This window comes from Capricornis sumatraensis, chromosome X (genome assembly GCF_032405125.1).
Source record: "Capricornis sumatraensis isolate serow.1 chromosome X, serow.2, whole genome shotgun sequence".
In the NCBI taxonomy this organism is placed as follows: domain Eukaryota; kingdom Metazoa; phylum Chordata; class Mammalia; order Artiodactyla; family Bovidae; genus Capricornis; species Capricornis sumatraensis.
Window position 1 is genome coordinate 114,630,475 of NC_091092.1, and position 22,082 is coordinate 114,652,556.

Below are 22,082 nucleotides of genomic sequence, written 5' to 3' on the forward strand. Positions count from 1 at the left end.
ATCTGGGAAGATCCCACATGCCGTGGAGCAACCAAGCCACCACAACTATTGAGCCTGAGCTCTAGAGCCGGGGAGCTGCAACTACTGAAGCCTGTGATCTCCATAGATGGTGCTCTGCAACAAGAGAAGGCACCACAGTGAGATGCCTGCACATCGCAACTACAGAGTAGCCGCTACTCGTAGCAACTAGACAAAAGCCCACGCAGCAGTGAAGACCCAACGCGGTAAAAAATAAATAAATAAAAACAGAGATGCATTTTTTAAAAAATGCATAGTCTCAGGTTTCCCACTCTATGGAATCCGAATCTCCAGGGAGTGTAGGACCAGGAATACATATTTTTCAGAATCGTTTCTGGTGATACGTATGCATTTTAAAGTTTGAGAACTGATGAAAGTCATAAGGATATTGGTTATCTGTGAAAGTGAGAAAAAGAAGGAAGGCTGAGTACATTCACGCATACACACACACACTCACACACCCTTCCACAACAAATTTTACCAATATCAAAATTTTGAGTAGGACTAGGTGGCGCTAGTGTTAAAGAACCCCCGCCTGCTAATACGGGAGACTTAAGAGACCTGGGTTCGATCCCTGAGTCAGGAAGATCCCCTGGAGAAGGACATGGCAACCCACTCCAATAGTCTTGCCTGAAGAATCCTATGGACAGAGGAGCCTGGTAGGCTATGGGCCATAGAGTCGCAAAGAGTCAGACACAATTGAAGTGACTTAGCATGCATGCATGCAGCTATCACCATGGGAGAAATATTGACTGTACTTTAGAGCAGCTGTTCTTCAGAGAGAAGAAAAATCAAATAAAAGAACTTAAACGACAGTGAATGAAATAAAATTCCTTAATTTTAAAATTTCAAATGATACATTAAGGCATTTGCATGGAGAATCAATGCTTCCATGAATATGGAGTCACGACACCTCAACATCCATCATTGTTTTATTTTAAGTTCTATGTTGGAAATATGTTTTCCAGGAGGCTGGAATGTAGTTTTAAGACTGAGACATTTTAAAAAGTGATAATTTTATAGACAGTCTTATTTGCCTCTCCAACTTCAATTTTCGCTCTTCAAAACACTGGTTTTGGTTATGAAGTGAAAACAAGATATACAACTTCAGTTTCCTCAAAGAGGATATGCTAGCTTTCTTAAAAAGAACTTGTGATAAACATTTTAAGTACTTTGTGATAACTATTATCACTCTGAATATTATTTACCAAAGTACACTAATACAAGCTGGAATCAAGATTGCTGGGAAAAATATAAGCAACCTCAGATATGCAGATGACACCACCCTTATGGCAGAAAGTGAAGAAGAACTAAAGAGCCTCTTGATGAAAGTGAAAAAGGAGAGTGAAAAAGTTGGCTTAAAATTCAACATTCAGAAAGCTAAGATCATGGCATCCGGTCCCATCACTTCATGGCAAATAGATAGGGAAATGATGGAAACAGTGAGAGACTATTTTTTTGGGCTCCAAAATCACTGCAGACGGTGACTGCAGCCATGAAATTAAAAGACTCTTGGTCCTTGGAAGAAAGCTATGACCAACATAGACAGCATATTAAAAAACAGAGACCTTACTTTGCCAACAAAGATCCATCTAGTCAAAGCTATGGTTTTTCCAGTAGTCATGTATGCTTGTGAGAGTTGGACTATAAAGAAAGCTGAGTGCAGAAGAATTGATGCTTTTGAACTGTGGTGTTGGAGAAGACTCTCAAGAGTCCCTTGGACTACAAGGAGATCAAACCAGTCAATCCTAAAGGAAATCAGTCCTGAGTATTCACTGGAAAGATTGATGCTGAAGCTGAAACTCCAGTACTTTGGCCACCGGATGTGAAGAACTGACTCATTTGAAAAGACTCTGATGCTGGGAAAGATTGAAGGTGTGAGAAGGGGACAACAGAGGATGAAATGGTTGGATGGCATCACTGACTCGATGGACATGAGTTTGAGCAAGCTTAAGGAGTTGGTGATGGACAGGGAGGCCTGGACATGACTGAGAGACTGAAGTGAAGTGAAGTGAAGTGAAGTGAAGTGAAATCACTCAGTCGTGTCTGACTCTTTGCGATCCCACGGACTGTAGCCTACCAGGCTTCTCTGTCCATGGGATTTTTCAGGCAAGAATACTGGAGTGGGTCTCCATTTCCTTCTCCAGGATATCTTCCTGACCCAGGGTCTCCTGCATTGTAGGCAGATGCTTTACCACCTGAGCTACCAGGGGAGACTGAATTGAACTGAAACTGAACACTAATAGCATCAGCATTTATTCAGGTGTTTCTCTGCCCACACAGAATGGTCTATGCTTCTTGATAGCTTACAGCCACCTTCTGATTAGCTTATTCTAATCTCATATATTTGGAGAAGGAAATGGCAACCCACTCCAGTGTTCTTGCCTGGAGAATCCCAGGGACGGGGAAGCCTGGTGGGCTGCCGTCTATGGGGTTGCACAGAGTCGGACACGACTGAATAGTAATCGATGTAACATGGTTCATTAAATTGTATTTAGAAGTTTAAATAGACGCTTGGTGAGGGTCTAAGATAGTCTCCAACGGAGACTCTCAAAAAGTTCAGATTTATAACTGTGTTCCAGTGTTTTGCCCATTTTAGAATGCCTGATATCCTAAAGAAGTGAGTAAATGAGGTAGCTTTACACAGTATGTTTCTATTTTAGAGTAACACAGGCTGCTTCACCCTTGAAACTTCTTGAAATCTCTTCGAAACAGTCTGAAGCACTTTGGAGAAACAAAATCAGTCTCAAATATAGGAACACTGTTTGCCCACTCGGACTATTATGACTTTCCACCTGAACAGTGACGTTCATCTCATAGTGGAGTTCCCCATTTTCATCTCCTGTTGTGACAACTCACCCTGTACACTGCAGCTAGAGTCACCTCCATGAAGGGTGGCTCAGTCTTACCATGCTTATGCTCAGAAGCCTCCCGTGACTCCCAAATAAAGTTCAACCTTCTCAGCTTGCATCCAAAAACATCAACAACCTTTCCAAATGTGTTCCCTTTATCATGGGACTTTGTCCAGCCAAACTTGTCTGCACTTCTTTTTTCAAAAATGCCCACTTAAGCATTTCCCAGTTGGTCCAGTGGCTAAGACTCCATTCTCCCAATGCAGGGAGCCTGGATTCCACCCCTGGTCAGGGAACCAGATCCCACATGATGCACTAAGGCCCAGTGCAGTCAAATAAATAAATATTAAAAATGCATACTTGATTCTTTTCTGAGAAGGAAATAGCAACCCACTCCAGTGTTCTTGCCTGGAGAATCCCAGGGACGGGGGATCCTGGTGGGCTGCCGTCTATGGGGTCGCACAGAGACGGACACGACTGAAGCAACTTAGCAGCAGCAATTCTTTTCTGAAGCTGTGCCTTTGACCACACTATCTCCTATTACCATATCCACATAACAAATTCCTACCCATCTTTTAAATGTCAAGTCATAATATCTCCCCTTCATGGAAATTTCTCCTTCTTTCCACCAGAAGTTCTGAGCTCTGTAAGTATCAGAACTATCCTTCTCCTGTAGTACAACATTGTCATTATCTGCGTGTGTAATTCCCCAGAGTCAAAGACCTTGTCTTCATTCTTTCAAAAATATTTACAGAACACCAGTAGCTTTTAAAACAATGTTTTAGACACTATGGAAGCTGCCAAGTTGAATAAAATCTAATCTTTGTCTTCCCACTGTCCAGTACAATGTCAGGCACACTGTCCGTACTGAAAAAATATATGTGGAATAAATAATGAGTAGTCCATCTCATTTTCAATAATGTCAGTTCTGATTTATAACACAATAAATTAAATTAACAGGAAATTCTATTCAGGAAGAAGATTTCTACCAGATTAACCTTCAGAATATCTAAATGATACTATGCAGACATAAAAAGAAAAAAATATATTTTAAACATGAAGAAAAAAGAAGTTTGAAAAATTTCAAGTCTTTTATATAAATTACAGATATATACATTTCTCTACTGTCAATAATTTCTTGATCGTCTTTGATTTACACATGATAAAACTCCACTGTTAATTCTATTAGTTCTTTAACATTACAATATTTACATGCTTGCTACATGGAATAATTTTCTGCAAATACTGACCACATATGTTTTAGTCTGAATTTATTTAGAGGCAGTAATAATTAAATGCATTTTCTTGACAATCATATTCACATGATTTCAAAAAACCGATAAGTAAGACATGAGAGAAAGTATCCAGATTGTTATTCTCAGTTCAGTTCAGTTCAGTCGCTCAGTCATGTCTGACTCTTTGCGACCCCATGAATTGCAGCACGCCAGGCCTCCCTGTCCATCACCATCTCCTGGAGTTCACTCAGACTCACATCCATCGAGTCCGTGATGCCATGCAGTCATCTCATCCTCGGTTGTCCCCTTCTCCTCCTGCCCCCAATCCCTCCCAGCATCAGAGTCTTTTCCAATGAGTCAACTCTTCGCATGAGGTGGCCAAAGTACTGGAGCTTCAGCTTTAGAATCATCCCTTCCAAAGAAATCCCAGGGCTTACCTCCTTCAGAATGGACTGGTTGGATCTCCTTGCAGTCCAAGGGACTCTCAAGAGTCTTCTCCAACACCACAGTTCAGAAGCATCAATTCTTCGGCCCTCAGCCTTCTTCATAGTCCAACTCTCACATCCATACATGACCAAAGGAAAAACCATAGCCTTGACTAGACAGACCTTAGTCAGCAAAGTAATGTCTCTGCTTTTGAATATACTATCTAGGTTGGTCATAACTTTTCTGCCAAGGAGTAAGTGTCTTTTAATTTCATGGCTGCAGTCACCATCTGCAGTGATTTTGGAGCCCCCAAAAATAAAGTCTGACACTGTTTCCACTGTTTCCCCATCTATTTGCCATGAAGTGATGGGACCAGATGCCATGATCTTCGTTTTCTGAATGTTGAGCTTTAAGCCAACTTTTTCACTCTCCTCTTTCACTTTCATCAAGAGGCTTTTTAGTTCCTCTTCACTTTCTGCCATAAGGGTGGTGTCATCTGCATATCTGAGGTTCTTGATATTTCTCCCGGCAATCTTGATTCCAAATTGTGTTTCTTCCAGTCCAGCGTTTCTCATGATGTACTCTGCATTGAAGTTAAATAAGCAGGGTGACAATATACAGCCTTGACGGACTCCTTTTCCTATTTGGAACCAGTCTGTTGTTCCATGTCCAGTTCTAACTGTTGCTTCCTGACCTGCATACAGATTTCTCAAGAGGCAGGTTAGGTGGTCTGGTATTCCCATCTCTTTCAGAATTTTCAACAGTTTATTGTGATCCACACAGTCAAAGGCTTTGGCATAGTCAATAAAGCAGAAATAGATATTTTTCTGGAACTCTCTTGCTTTTCCATGATCCAGTGGATGTTGGCAATTTGACCTCTGGTTCCTCTGCCTTTTCTAAAACCAGCTTGAACATCAGGAAGTTCACGGTTCACATATTGCTGAAGCCTGGCTTGGAGAATTTTGAGCATTACTTTACTAGCATGTGAGATGAGTGCAATTATGCGGTAGTTTGAGCATTCTTTGGCATTGCCTTTCTTTGGAATGGGAATGCAAACTGACCTTTTCCAGTCCTGTGGCCACTGCTGAGTTTTCCAAACTTGCTGACATATTGAGTGCAGCACTTTCACAGCATCATCTTTCAGGATTTGAAACAGCTCAACTGGAATTCCATCACCTCCACTAGCTTTGTTCGTAGTGATGCTTTCTAAGGCCCACTTGACTTCACATTCCAAGATGTCTGGCTCTAGAATAGTGATCACATCATCATGATTATCTGGGTCGTGAAGATCTTTTTTGTACAGTTCTTCCATGTATTCTTGCCACCTCTTCTTAATATCTTCTGCTTCTGTTAGGTCCATACCATTTCTGTCCTTTATCGAGCCCATCTTTGCATGAAATGTTCCCTTGGTATCTCTAATTTTCTTAAAGAGATCTCTAGTCTTTCCCATTCTGTTGTTTTCCTCTATTTCTTTGCATTGATCACTGAAGAAGGCTTTCTTATCTCTTCTTGCTATTCTTTGGAACTTTGCATTCAGATACTTATATCTTTCCTTTTCTCCTTTGCTTCTCGCCTCTCTTCTTTTCACAGCTATTTGTAAGGCCTCCCCAGACAGCTATTTTGCTTTTTTGCATTTCTTTTCCATGGGGATCGTCTTGATCCCTGTCTCCTGTATAATGTCACGAACCTCATTTCATAGTTCATCAGGCACTCTATCTATCAGATCTAGGCCCTTAAATCTACTTCTTACTTCCACTGTATAATCATAAGGGATTTGATTTAGGTCATACCTGAATGGTCTAGCGGTTTTCCCTATTTTCTTCAATTTGAGTCTGAATTTGGTAATAAGGAGTTCATGATCCGATCTACAGTCACCTCCTGGTCTTGTTTTTGTTGACTGTATAGAGCTTCTCCATCTTTGGCTGCAAAGAATATAATCAGTCTGATTTCGGTGTTGACCATCTGGTGATGTCCATGTGTAGAGTCTTCCCTTGTGTTGCTGGAAGAGGGTGTTTTCTATGACCAGTGCATTTTCTTGGCAAAACTCTATTAGTCTTTGCCCTGCTTCATTCTGCATTCCAAGGCCAAATTTGCCTGTTACTCCAGGTGTTTCTTGACTTCCTACTTTTGCATTCCAGTCCCCTATAATGAAAAGGACATCTTTTTGGGGTGTTAGTTCTAAAAGGTCTTGTAGGTATTCATAAAACCATTCAACTTCAGTTTCTTCAGCGTTACTGGTTGGGGCATAGACTTGGATTACTGTGATATTGAATGGTTTGCCTTGGAGACGAACAGAGATCATTCTGTCATTTGAGATTGCATCCAAGTACTGCATTTCAGACTCTTTTGTTGACCATGATGGCTACTCCATTTCTTCTAAGGGATTCCTGCCTGCAGTAGTAGATATAATGGTCATCTGAGTTAAATTCACCCATTCCAGTCCATTTTAGTTCGCTGATTCCTAGAATGTTGACGTTCACTCTTGCCATCTCTTGTTTGACCACTTCCAATTTACCTTGATTCATGGACCTGACATTCCAGGTTCCTATGCAATATTGCTCTTTACAGCATTGGATCTTGCTTCTATCACCAGTCACATCCACAACTGGGTATTGTTTTTGCTTTGGCTCCATCCCTTCATTCTTCCTGGAGTTATTTCTCCACTGATCTCCAGTAGCATATTGGTCACCTAATGACCTGGGGAGTTCCTCTTTTGGTATCCTATCATTTTGCCTTTTCATACTGTTCATAGGGTTCTCAAGGCAAGAATACTGAAGTGGCTTGCCATTCCCTTCTCCAGTGGACCACATTCTGCCAGACCTCTCCACCATGACCCACCTGTCTTGGGTTGCCTCGCAGGCATGGCTTGGTTTCATTGAGTTAGACAAGGCTGTGATCCTAGTTGCGATTAGACTGACTAGTTTTCTGTGAGTATGGTTTCAGTGTGTCTGCCCTCTGATGCCCTCTTGCAGCACCTACCATCTTACTTGGGTTTCTCTTACCTTGGAAATGATGTTAAATATAAGAATAATAAATATAAGAAAACTGAAATCTTAGACTTCATTTTTTGGCTTCTATATGAATGAGTGTAAGCAAGGATTTGGAAGATAACTAAGGCAAATTTCCCCTCACTCTCATACTTATATGTTACACAAACACACATTGTTGGAAGCTTGGATGGTGTATTCAACAAGCATACAAGATAATTCAGATCAGTGTCAACTTGCTCTCACCAGAAAGTGAAGTCCCGTTGAGAGCCAACCTATCTTTCAGTCTAATTCAATAGAAAGCTAGAGTGCTAACAATAAAATGTCTAAGGTATAGGATTATGTCCATTCTAGTTCAGAAAAATGAGTGTCTTTAGATAACAAAACTTTCCCTTTTGAAAAGAAAGCCATTATTGCTGCAGAAAATAGTTTCGCATATTAAAGAGTTAAATTAATTTTCTATATAGCTCTAGTTCTAGCCATTTGAATAGAAAGAGCTTGAAACTAGACTCTTAAATGCCATGCTAATGACGTGGGTTGTGTCATGATCAAAATTTGTCATAAATAAGTGGTATTTTGTAAGTAACCTGGGGAAAATAAACTAATGTTCTAAGTAAGGATGTGACTTTGAAATTCATTCTCTATGGTACCTGACTCAGAGAGAAATAATTGATTACTAATGGGATAACATCAGGTTGGTTACATTACTATTTGTCTGTATGAATAAGAAGTAAGGATTTTTTCAATTTCTGGATGGTCACCCATTCATCATTTTAACTGCTAAGTGCTTAGATCTGTGGATACTACTGGATTTCTTTAGTCTTCTCCCCAGACTTCTGTATGTTATATCATCCTCCTACAAAAGGGAAAAGCTTTATGGTTTTCTTATTAATGTTGTCACAATTAAGTGACAATATGGAGCTCTATAGTTTCAACCTTATATGTTAAAGAGATTGTTCATCAACTATACTTCAATAAAACTTTATAAAAAATAAAAAAAATAAAGGAAAGGATTGTCCAATGCAGTCTAAGATTTCAAGAATTCCAACTGAGAAAACCATTCTCAGCTGACTGAGAATGCAACTGGGGTACCAATCAGAGACTACATAAAAATTAATGAAAAACATGAGTTTTAGAGTCCTACTTAGGTTCAAGACCTGACTCATATTTACTTGTATTTAAGTTCTTGAAAAATAAACTCTGTAATTTACACACTCTTTGTAGGTAAAATGAGAAGAAAAATAGTACTCAGATTTTAAATAGTGCCTATAGAATGCTTACTATAGAAACTGGAATATGGCAAATTTGAGATAAATAATAGCTTTTGTTATTGATATTAGGGAAGCTCAGATGGCTCAGTGATAAAGATCCGCCTGCCAAAGCAGAAAGCACAGGAAACACGGGTTTGATCCCTGGGTTGGGAAGATCCCCTAGAGGAGGAAATGGTAACCTACCCCAGTGTTCTTTTCTGGAAAATCCCATGGACAGAGGAACCTGGCAGACTACAGTCAATGGGGTCACAAAGAGTTGGACATGACTGAGCCTGCACACACACACACACACACACACACTTCCAGATAAGAAGGTTTAGACAGAAAAGGCATTTACAAGAATGCTAGTTTTCCCTCCCCCAACCCCCGTTTACTACTCTACTTTTCAATCTTTCTTTACCTGCCCCAGAAGATGACTTCAGCTTTAGTTTGGGTATGACCAATGGGAAGTGCCAGCAGAAGAGTGGGACAGAATGGGGTCAAGACATTTATTTCCCCAGCTCTCTGCTCAGCATTCTTTGTTTGGTGGTGTCCCTTTATCAAAGGTCACAGGTCAAGTTGGGCAGATCCCCACTCCCCCTTGCAGCCATATCATGTTCTCTCTCCCCACAACCGCATTGAGTTTGCCACCTAACTCTAACTGAATACACCCCAATACATCAGAGACTATGTGTATACTGTTGGTACGGTACAAAAAGCCTAACGTGTCCAAGAGAAGCCCAAGTGTTAACTCGGAAAAATGAAGATGTGTATTCAATCTGAAGTAAAGGCATAAACGGGGACTCCAGGTGGCCTGAAATATAAGAAGTGGTTTTCAGGCAGTTTACAGGAAAACAGCATCTGTGACAGTGCCACATCTCATGTGGTTCCTTATGCTTCCCACAGAGGCTAGTCTCTCTGCTTAAAGGACTTAGGGCAACAGAACAAAATAGCATAGTTACTCCATTTCTAAAGTTCACTCTGTTTTTATAGGTTTCAACAGCAAGGTTTTAAAGCAATACTAATATAAGCTCTGTGGACTTCTCAGAATTGGCCCAAAGCTAACTGGAGGGTTTTAAACTTCAAGTCAGGAAACACACGTGTACGTGTACAACGTACACACTGACTACGAGAGTATCCAGTGCTATATGATACATGAGAAAAAGTAAACAGGGGAAAAAAAAAGAAGGGAAAAAGATCTCTATTTTGGGGTGACTTTGCTGGTGGACCAGTGGCTAAGACTCCATGCTCCCAATGCAGGGGGCCTGGGTTCAATCCCTGGTCAGGGAACTAGATGCCACATGCTGCAACTAAGAATTTGGAGGTCTCAACTAAGATCTGGCACATCCAAATAAGTAAGTCAATATTTTTAAAAAGATCTCTATTGTGTAGTCATCTGATAGCAGTATCAACTTTATACAGCTATGAAAACAGTAAGTGTGAGTTGGAACTTCCGATTAGGAAATTCCAAAGAACCCTAAGACACCCCCTGTATACCACTAATCAGATATCTTAAGAGGACTAGAGAGACAATAGGAAGTGCAGTTTATTTATTTTTTTTCCACTGATGATTTCTCTTTTTATTATTATTATTATTATTTTAAATTTTATTTTTTTACTTTACAATACTGTATTGGTCCCAGGAGAGGGATCCTTCTGCCCAGTTGTTGGCCATGTAAATCATCCCCACGGGGAAGCTAAAATAGGTACAATGATTAGGGATAGAGGAGGAAACATTAGTGTCTCAAATGTCTTTGGGACCTTATGATGGATTCTAATACTTCTTCAGAGGTGCCTCAGGAGCCTGCTCAGGGGATGTGTGAGCTAAGAAGGCCAGACTTTAAATGCCAGCTCTGCTGTACCATAAGCTCTGTTTTTCTCTGTATTCTGCACTGGCTTCTCTGTATCTCTGGTTTCAAGAAAGGATTACACTGCTAAAAATAGTAATATAAACATTTTAAAGTCACTGTCTTTGAATTTTACATACATCTATTAGTGACAGATTCCCCAGTATATTATTGAATCCTGAACACTTTATCTTTCTCTTGTGATATACGATGTTAATGGTTGGTATTCCTGAGGAGAATAAACTATCCATGTACCATGAAGCAGCTTATATTAACACTTCTAAGGTTATGAATTTGTTTGTTGTTTACTCGTTTCAGTCATGTCTGACTCTTTTACAACCCCATGGACTGTAGCTGCCAGGCTCCTCTGTCCATGGGATTTCTCAGGTAAGAATACTGGAGTGGGTTGTCATTTCCTTCTCCAGGGGATCTTCCGGATCCAGGGATCAAACCCAGGTCTCCTGCATTGGCAACTGAATTCTTCACCATCTGAGCCACCAGGGAAGCCCAACTTTGTAAATGAGCATGGACAAAAGCCCCTTCATGTTTATCTAGATTCATCCTTCCATTTCTGTTTTACCTGCAGGAAATTAGACAATTATGAGCTATTTTGATGGAAATCAGATTCCAAATATAGCAGAATCTTACCTTTAACAGAACTATTCTGGTAAAATATCTCACAGGGACCTCTTTGTCCCAATTTTACCTAAGATCACATTTATAGTGGAGAACTTTTAAAAAGTCTTTCTTTTAATACCTTTTTTTCCCCCTTTGTGGGAATGTTAGTTTATCCCAATGGGAAGGCAGTCTGTGTGTGCATTACATTCAGTAACATATTGAATGCTTAATACCAGCAATAATTATATACTGACAACATTAATGTCTTTTGAAAAACGATTGCTGGTTTTGTTTTTCAAAGGTAATGGAAACCCTCAACAGACTGCAGAAGTCCCAGTAGGAAGAGTTGAGAAGCAAATGGAATGAAACCGTGGTATAAAAGTAGTTGAGTTTGCAATACTAAACTAAAAATAGTTTCTCTGTGCCATAATGGTGTATTTTGAAGGTACTTTTTATGTATTGGTAGAGAACAAATTTCCCTCCAGCTAACATCTTTATCATCTGGTTGCATGTAGTCAAAAGTTTTATATTCTAAGCAATGTGCTTTTAACCAAGTAAAAGAAGACAGTCTGCTTACTATTTGACTGTTATGGAGCACAAATATTATTGTTGAACAAAGTATCCTTAAATAAATCTTCATTTCCTTGATGTCATACAACCCCGTTCATGCATATTAATGTTTTCAGACCTATCTCAGGATCAGTTTACATGATAAAATAGAATTAACTGTTGTTTGCTCACTTAAGTTGCAGTCAGTGTAAGTCTGACATGTGGGCTCAAACTGGACTGCTGATTTGTGAAGCTTGTGGTGGTTCACGTGGCAGTTGTGCCTGCAAAGTTTTATTCATATAAATGGCCATTATCTCTGCTTAGGCACCAAGAGCATGATTAGTTGGTTTCCTGGGTTTACTAGTTAAGGTATTTGTGATACATGCTATTTAAGGAATTTCTCTAATTTGGCCTTTGGGAAACAACAAAAGGCTAAATTCAGTGAGATAAAATGAATACATGTATAGAAATGATTTGGATAATCTATATTTTCTACTATCACTTTCAGCTACTACTGTGACTGGTATCTCCTCACATAACCCTGAGGGTAGATAGATCAGGGCTGCTCATCTTCGAGCAGCTCAGTGATGCCATTGAGACTGTAGGCTCCTTCTTATTCCACCATGTTTAGTATGTGACATTTATTTTCCTGGTTTCAAGGCAGACATTGTACTTCTGAACACCATACCCAAATGTAACAGTTATTTCCTGGAAAGGCAGCCTGTTCCAGTGACTTCTTAAACGTCATTGGTCATAACTCTGCTCATGGCCAATGCAAGCTGTTTGAGAGGCTATGAAATCAAGGACAGTACTTTACAATCACTAAAGAACAGGAAAAGGGGGATAGAAAGGATATTGAGTGAGCCAAGCTATATAGTATCTGCTCACCGAAGAATTATATTAATTATGTGAGCTTCAGGCTAAAAGATAGGCAATCGCATTGTCCTTTTCTTTTTGTCAACCTATGCTTCAGAAAACACATGCTGATCATAGCAAGTTGGCCACAGTGACTCTCATTTCCCTCTGTATTTTTTCAGGGTCCAATGTTAGCGATACAACCAGGTAGTAGAGACTATTTTTGTCTATTTAGCATTCATTTATCCACTTTTTTGTATCTTAGAAACTCAATTTCAATTAGATATATCCTTAATTCCATGTAGCCATAGGTCTCAAGGGAAACTGAACTCACCCCAATTTTAGGAAGGGATTCTTTCAAGAGTAATCTTGCCTATGATTGGTTCTGGAATAAGCATATGTTCCCATTTTGACCTGAATGGGAATTCGTTCAGTGAGAAAAGGAAAATTCCTTGCCCCTATGAGATAGCCATAGGAATGTCCCCTGGATATTACTGGATGTAGATATGATGCTGAGGACTGCTGCAGTCATCCTGCTACACAGAGGATAAAGCCACACTTGGAATTATGAGCAGAGAGATAGAAAGCACTGGGGCCCTTGATGACATTGCTAAATCCCTCTGCCCTGAAGCCCACTCCACCACTGAACTTCCTTCCAGTCAAGTAAGATCTTTTGTTCTTTATTTTTTTAGTCAGTTGGAATCAATTTCTGTTACTTGTAGCCAAAAATACCTTAATTCTTATGAATCATCTGAAATTTTTGTCCTCTAAAAGTTCTTTGCATTTATGCTATTACTGTTATCTTTGCTGCTTGTAACTCAAATTAAATGGGATTTCCCATAGAGACATCAATGTAGAAATACACTATATGCATCAGCACATTTAGAGCCAACTTGCTACCAAGAATGTGCTAAGAAAATGCATTATATCTCACACTCCTTCCAGTTAAGGGTTTTACCAACCCAGGGAAATGAGCCACAGGTACAGTGCAGATCAACTGGGAAGTATTTCTACAAAATTGGTAAGCAAGTGTAACTTCACCAGCCACATTATACAGGGACAACCAAGAAATACGTACTGTGAGATGTGCTGTAATCTATGAGGCCAACAGGCTGATACCACCAAAGCAGGCTAAGGGATCCCTGAAACTGAAGTGAATGCTATGCTAATTGTGCAGGAAATAGAAGAAGACTCCATTCAAGCCAAAAGATATTGTGCAAAAGCAAAGAGGAAGAAATGGACAATGTGTCCTATGTTCCCACTGTTCCCAAAGTATAGTTGAGATGGCATATAGGAATTGAAATACCTGATTGGGGCTTTAATGTTCTCAAATGTATCACAGAGAGAGAGAGAGAGAGAAAGACAGAGAGAGAATAAATGACTATAATAAAACCCCTCACACTAAGTTCTTGGTAACAAGACAGAAGGATAAATGATATTATCATATAGGGTACTGCAGAACTTCATTTACAAAATGATATTGGATTACTACAACAAAAACCATGGGGTAGAAACAAATGTCAGAAAAAGGAGGAAAAAAGCCCTTTTAAAAAAATAGTATACGAACATGCATCGTTGATAGTTGGAATACACATGAATTGTTAAAATGCTAGAAAATAATGGCTCACAAAAATAAAAGCCCCAAACAGATTAATTTTTAAAAAGATATTCTTCTTATGGTTTTATAAGTTACTTACTATTTTATGTCAGAATAATAGATTCGGTTAGTAGATGGCATGGTATAATTTAAAAAGGTGTTAGAAGGTATTCATTTAAAATATAAGATATGGTGCTCACTGTGATTAATTTTAGGGACCTTTTCTAAGAGACTTAGGGTAAGAGACACTGTTGTTCTAAGCCTCAGTCTGAATTTTCACACTATTTTGATTGCTTACAAAGAAAAAGGTGTGAAGCATATATACAAATAACCAGGAAATGCTAATGTTAATTTTCTTTACTGTTGAAACTTTGTTAGATTATGCAATTTTTTTTATTGAGTCACCAACAATAGGAAACATATGTTTCCCACACATTTAGTAGGAGACAAATGTTAAGAAGGTCTAATCATAACAGGGACACACAGAGCTATGAGTCTAGACAAATTTAAATACATGAAAAAGCTCATCTCTTTCTTATCCAAATGCCTGTCAGGTTTCAAGGTTAAAGCCATATTTATGTTTTCATTTTTTTCTTCTCATAATTGGTAAGGTTATATCTATGAATATTATACCACCTAATTTCAAAAATTTCAAATAGGTTAAAAGGCAATTTATCATCAGCTTTAAAATGGGATGTTAACAGCTTTACAGTTAAATTAGGCTATGAAATATGGGTAAAGGTTGTCTATGGAAAAAAAAAGATTTTTATGACAAAGATAATTGAACTCACAGAGAGGAAGGTATAACCTGAAATGATTTAGAAAATTCATCATGAAAGTGTGTCATTATATTAATTTAGAGAGAAAATCACTTTTTTATTTACCTATCTCTAATGAATTCATCTCTTCATTCAGACAGGCCACGGACCAGTGAAATGTTAATGATGAACATGTCAAAAGTTGGAATATAACCTTGTCACATTCATCATAAGACTCTCAGCAGTTTGGAACAATTTTCTTGACCTGCTTGAAATTCTCTATGAGAGGATTCTTTAAAAAGCCATCTTATTGAAAGATAAAAGGAATTATTTGGGAAAGTTCCTTCAAGTCATTTTCTAAAATATTTTTTATGAGAGAAGTGAATGCATATTCATGGTAGGGAATATGGACTATGAATAAAATAATAAAACAGAAAATAAAAATTACCTGCAATTCCACTTTCCTAAGGTTACTAACAATTGTAAATATTTTGGTTTGTCTTCTTTGTCTTTGAATGTTTATAAAATTGTTACCATAGGGTGAACAATTAAGTTGTGTATTATTTTGCTTACTCAACATTCCATCATGAAGTCCTCCCCAGGCAGCATACTGAGAACCAGAAGAAAATATAGACAGTAACTTTTAACAAATTACTGGGATATTTGAATCATTAAAGACTGAGTATAAAGTATGTTTAACATGCTATGAAAAGAAAAGGAAGGGGTGAGTATATGAATAAGGCAAGAGACTATGGAAAATGACAAAGCAGATTTGGAAATGAAAATACTATAACTTTCAGAAATAAAAATATTGTCATTGAATATAAAAATGATTGAATAGTTGAATGTTTAGGTTAATGGCTGATTACAAACATCTAAAGAAATAATTAGTGATTTGAAAGTTAGATTTGAAGATATATTCTACAATGCAGAAGAAAACCAAAAACATGGAAAATATAAAATAGGGCTGGAGATATGGAGAATAAAGTAAGAAGATATGTCTTATTCTAAGCAGAGCTCCATTAAGAGAAAAAGAATGCAAGAATGGGACTGACATATATCTGAAGTGATAACATCTGAGAACTTTCATAACAGATGAAAGATACCAATTCCCAGATTCATGAACACTAATAACTCTCAGAAAGGATAAATAAAAGGAAATCCTCTGAAGGGTATGTATAATGAAATTATACGAAATTAAATACAAAGAGAAAACTTTTAAAATAGAGAAGAGACAGAGTACCTTCAAGAGTACTTATATCAAACTTTACAAACAAATTCTCAGAGTCAGCAATGGAAGTCAAAAGCCTGTGGAATAATATTTCACTGTGCTGAAAAGAAATTAGAACTAAATGTACCTTTCATGAATGGAAAATACAAACATTTTAGACAACAGACAGAATGAATTTGGTAGCAGTTAACCCTCACTGAAGGAAAGTATAAAGAATTAATCTTCAGGCACTAATAAAATGATTACAGAGGGATACAGGAAGGTATGATGTGAGAAAAAGTGTTAAATACTTGAGTATATTCAATCAACAGATTCAATAATTATTTATGAGTAATGACTATGTGGTAGGCCTTGTTTTAAGTACTCGAAGTATAGCAAAGAATAACCACCACAATGAAAATTCCTGCCTTCATGGAACTTCTAGTCTAGTGCCTACCTAAACAAATATTGGCTGTATAAAGCAATAACAATCCACCTTTCATGAATTAAAAAAAGTCTAAGATACTGAGCAGCAATAAGAAAAGTTGAGAAAAGCAGCAGAAACAAAGTCTTCCAAAGTTTTTACTTTTTTTCTGATGGAGAATAAAAATATAGCTAAAAGTAAACTTCCCTAAATTAAGTGTATATGCAAATTTTCTAGGATATAATGGAAAGAACAGAGATAACGTATAAAACTTCTAAACTCAGTCAGTATGAAAGAAGGAAAAAAGTCAGAGAAAATGACACATAAAAAATGTCAGGTAAATAGAAAGCACAAAATATGGTAGAAATGATTCCAAATACCAATTAAAAATGTTTGCTGTAGGCTTATCATATATGGCCTTTACTATGTTGAGATAGGTTCCTTCTATGCCCATTTTTTGAAGAATTTTAATCATAACTGGGTGCTGAATTTTGTCAAAGGCTTTTTCTGCAGCTATTGAGATTATTATATGGTTTTTATCTTTCAATTTGTTAATGGTGTATCACATTGATTGATTTGCATATACTGAAGAATCTTTGCATTCCTGGAATAAACCCAACTTGATCATGGTGTGTGAGCTTTTTGATGTGTTGCTGAATTCTGTTTGCTAAAATTTTGCTGAGGATTTTTGAATCTATGTTCATCAGTGATATTGGCCTGTAGTTTTCTTTTTTTGTGTTGCCTTTGTCTGGTTTTGGTATCAGGGTGATGGTGGCCTTGTAAAATGAGTTTGGAAGTGTTCCTTTCTTTGCAATTTTTTTGAAAGAGTTTAGAAGGAGAAGGCATTAGCTCTTCTCTAAATGTTTGATAGAATTCTCCTGTGAAGCCATCTGGCCCTGGACTTTTGTTTTTTGGGAGATTTTTGATCACAGCTTCAATTTCAGTGCTTGTAATTGGGTTGTTCATAATTTCTATTTCTTCCTGGTTCAGTCTTGGAAGATTGAAGTTTTCAAAGAATCTGTTCATTTCTTCCAGTAAATACCAATTAAAAATGAACTAAAAATTCTAGTTAACAAGGATTTTCAGACAGGAACGGAAAGATCAAATCCAACTAAATGTCTTCATAAGTGGCACATCTAAAAGTGCACAAAATAGAATATAAAATATTCATATATAGCAAATACAAATAAAATGAAGCTGGCCTGCCAATATTAATAATACATGAAATAGACTTTAAAGAAAAGGTATTATTAGATATAAAGAAGGCCACCATATAATAGTAAGAATTTCACCTTATCAGAAAGACATATCTAGAATACATACTGAGACTATAAAATTATGCATCTCAAAATACAGTCAAAATATATAAAAAAACTTGACAGATTGTGAAGACAAATACACAAATAGGCCAGGTGAGTAAATGTTTTCAAAATTCCTCCTGCCAACTGATAGATACAGCAGGCAAAAACAAAAAAAGAAAAATTAAAAAAAAAAGAAAAATTAGCACAATATATAAAATTTGAGATATGCACCCAACTAGCTTGATCTAATGTATCCAACAATTTCAGAACACGAAAGCTTTTCAAACACACATGGAGCATTACTGAAAATAATATGATGAGCTTTATTTCAACTCTATAAATTTTAAAAGATTAGTAATGATTAAATAAATTTACCCTAATACAATGTTGCTTTTATCTGCTATGTTAAAATTATATGTGAGATCATATTTTTTTAAAAATTCCTAATCCAAAAAAAAGGGACAGCTCACTTATTGGAAAAAAGTAAATTATCATGCTGCATACTATTAAGGCATCTTAAATTTTCATTGAATGATCATGGCATAATTACTCTATTGCTTGTGATTTGGGTAATTTAAATTTTTTGCTACTATAAATACCACTGGGACAAAGCTCCTATTACGTAAGTCTTTGTAAGAGTCTAATTACTTTCTTAAGGGTATATTCCTCATATTTGAAATGTTAGATCATGTTTGTGAACCTTTAGACCTAAAATTTCCTGTAGGTGTTGCACAAAAGTTTAACTAATCTTACTCTGAGCAGCAGGATATGAAGGTGTCTATTTTACAAAACTGTTGATAATATTATCAGGAAAAATTATAATCTTATCATTTTGATTAGCATATCTTTGATTACCAAATTATTCATGATGTTGAAAACAGTCCAGAAATTTCTTGACCATTTTATTTATTCTTATCATTTTTTTAACCTAATCAATCATGTACTTTGCTGCTTTTCTTTTTTCTTTTTCTTTTCATTTCTTAAAAAATTTACTTTAATTGGAGGCTAATTACTTTCCAATATTGTGGTGGTTTTTGCCATACATTGACATGAATCAGCCATGCCACTTTTTTTGTGCATCTTTGTCTGGTTCTGGTATTAGGGTGATGGTGGCCTCATAGAATGAGCTTGGAAGTTTACCTTCCTCTGCATTTCTGGAAGAGTTTGAGAAGGATAGATGTTAGCTCTTCTCTAAATTTGTGAAGCCATCTGGTCCTGGGCTTTTGTTTGTTGGAAGATTTCTGATTACAGTTTCGATTTTTTTGCTTGTGATGGGTCTGTTAAGATTTTCTATTTCTTCTTGGTTCAGTTTTGGAAAGTTATACTTTTCTAAGAATTTGTCTGTTTCTTCCAAGTTGTCCATTTTATTGGCATAAGTTGCTGACAGTAGTCTTTTATGATCCTTTGTATTTCTGTGTTGTCTGTTGTGATTTCTCCATTTTCATTTTTAATTTTGTTGGTTTGATTCTTCTCCCTTTTTTTCTTGAGGAATCTGGCTAATGGTTTGTCTATTTTATTCATTTTCTTAAAGAACCAGCTTTTAGCTTTGTTGATTTTGGCTATGATCTCATTTGTTTCTTTTGCATTTATTTCTGCCCTAATTTTTATGATTTCTTTCCTTCTACTAACCCTGGGGGGTGCTTCATTTCTTCTTTTTCTAGTTGCTTTAGGTATAGAGTTAGGTTATTTATTTGATTTCTTTCCTGTTTCTTTAAGTAGTCTTGTATTGCTATGAACCTTCCTCTTAGCACTGCTTTTACTGAATCCCATAGGTTTTGGGTTGTTTTGTTTTCATTTTCATTCATTTCTATGCATATTTTGATTTCTTTTCTGATTTCTTCTGTAATTTTTTGGTTATTCAGAAGTGTGTTGTTTAGCCTCCATATGTCTGTATTTTTAATAGTTTTTTCCTGTAGTTGACATCTAATTTTACTGCATTGTGGTCAGAAAAGATGCTTGAGATGATTTCAATTTTTCTGAACTTACGAAGTCTAGATTTATGGCCCAGGATGTGATCTATCCTGGAGAAGGTTCCGTGTGCACTTGAGACACAGGTGAAATTCATTGTTTTGGGGTGAAATGTCCTATAGATATCAATCAGGTCTAACTGGTCCATTGTATCATTTAAAGTTTGTGTTTCCTTGTTAATTTTCTGTTTAGTTGATCTATCCATAGGTGTGAGTGGGGTATTAAAGTCTCCCACTATTATTGTGTTATTGTTAATTTCCCCTTTCATACTTGTTAGCATTTGTCTTACATATTGCAGTGCTCCTATGTTGGGTCCATATATATTTATAACTGTTATATCTTCTTCTTGATCCTTTGATCATTATGCAGTGTCCTTCTTTGTCTCTTTTCACAGACTTTATTTCAAAGTCTATTTTATCTCATATGAATATTGCTACTCCTGCTTTCTTTTGGTCTCTATTTGCGTGGAATATCTTTTTCAAGCCCTTCACTTTCAGTCTGTATGTGTCCCTTGTTTTGAGGTGGGTCTCTTGTAGACAGCATATATAGGGGTCTTGTTTTTGTATCCATTCAGCCAGTCTTTGTCTTTTGGTTGGGGCATTCAACCCATTTACATTTAAGGTAATTATTGATAAGTATGATCCCATTTGCATTTACTTTGTTGTTTTGGGTTCGAGTTTATAACCCTTTTCTGTGTTTCCTGTCTAGAGAAGATCCTTTAGCATTTGTTGAAGAGCTGGTTTGGTGGTGCTGAATTCTCTCAGCTTTTGCTTGTCTGTAAAGCTTTTGATTTCTCCTTCATATTTGAACAAAATCCTTGCTGGGTACAGTAATCTGGGTTGTGGGTGTTTCTCTTTCATAAAAATACAGAACAGTTCATGAATTTGCGTGTCATCCTTGCACAGGGGCCATGCTAATCTTCTCTGTATTGTTCCAGTTTTAGTATATGTGCTGCTGAAGCAAGCACAGTTTTGCTGCTTTTAAAAAGTGGATTTATAGAACAATTTTTGTATTAGAAATTCATTAAAAAGTGGATTTATAGAACAATTTTTGTATTAGAAATTCAATCCCTTCATGCCTGTTGAATATACTTAACCTAGTTAGTCATTAAGTTTTTTATCTTTTGATTTTGTTCTTTTTAATGTAGTCAGAATCTTTTCTCTTGTGAGGACCACCTCTCTTCTTTTTTAACTAAAAAATAATCATGGAAAATTGTTATCTATCTTGAGATTCATTAACCAGTAACTTTTCCACATGTCTTATGGTTTCATTTTTCATATAAGCTCCTTAAATTATTATATAAAAATACACACATATATGTATGTCTCTATATATGTGTGTCTGTGTATATACGAATACTTATATTTTTAACTTATTTAATTCAGGGTCATTTGTCCTATCCATTGACTTGTCTGCTCATCTTAAGATAAGTTAGACCCATATTTTTCCTGCATCTTTATTGTGATATGATTGATAAATAAAACTTGTATGTATTTCATGTGTACAACACTATTCTTTAAGGTTTTTTTTTTTTTTTTAATGTGGACCATTTTTAAAGCCTTTATTGTATTTGTTACAATATTGTTTCTGTTTTATGTTTTAGTTTTTTGATCATGAGGCATGTGGGATCTTAGCTCCCAGACCAGGGATCGAACCTGCCTCCCCTGCATTGGAAGGCAAAGTCTTAACCATTGGACCTCCAGGAACGTTCCCATGATGTCTTGATAAACATACATACTGTGAAATGATTACCACTATCAAGCTAATTAACATAAATTACCTTGCATAGTTACCTTTTTTTTTTTGAGCTAGATGTGAGAGTTGGACTATAAAGAAAGCTGAGCACCGAAGAATTGATGCTTTTGAAGTGTTGGAGAAGACTCTTGAGAGTCCCTTGGACTGCAAGAAGATCCAACCAGTCCATCCTAAAGGAGATCAGTCCTGGGTGTTCATTGGAAGGACTGATGTTGAAGCTGAAACTCTAATACCTTGGCCACCTGATGCAAAGAGCTGACTCATTTGAAAAGACCTTGATGCTGGGAAAGATCTAGGGCAGGAGAAGGGGACAACAGAGGATGAGATGGTTGGATGGCATCACTGACTCAATGGACATTGGTGGACTCCAGGAGTTGGTGATGGACAGGGAGGCCTGGCGTGGTGTGGTTCATGGGATTGCAAAGAGTTGGA

The 22,082-nt window shown here is 37.0% G+C and overlaps 1 protein-coding gene and 1 non-coding gene across 2 annotated transcripts in view; both read right to left on the reverse strand.

Annotated features, from left to right (window-relative positions):
• Positions 1–22,082, reverse strand: part of IL1RAPL1 (interleukin 1 receptor accessory protein like 1) — a 684,278-nt gene that overhangs the window by 157,020 nt on the left and 505,176 nt on the right. The window lies entirely within an intron of this gene.
• LOC138072121 (U6 spliceosomal RNA) lies at positions 20,756–20,862 on the reverse strand. Its single transcript, XR_011144268.1, has one exon. It is a non-coding gene; the product is annotated as a U6 spliceosomal RNA (small nuclear RNA).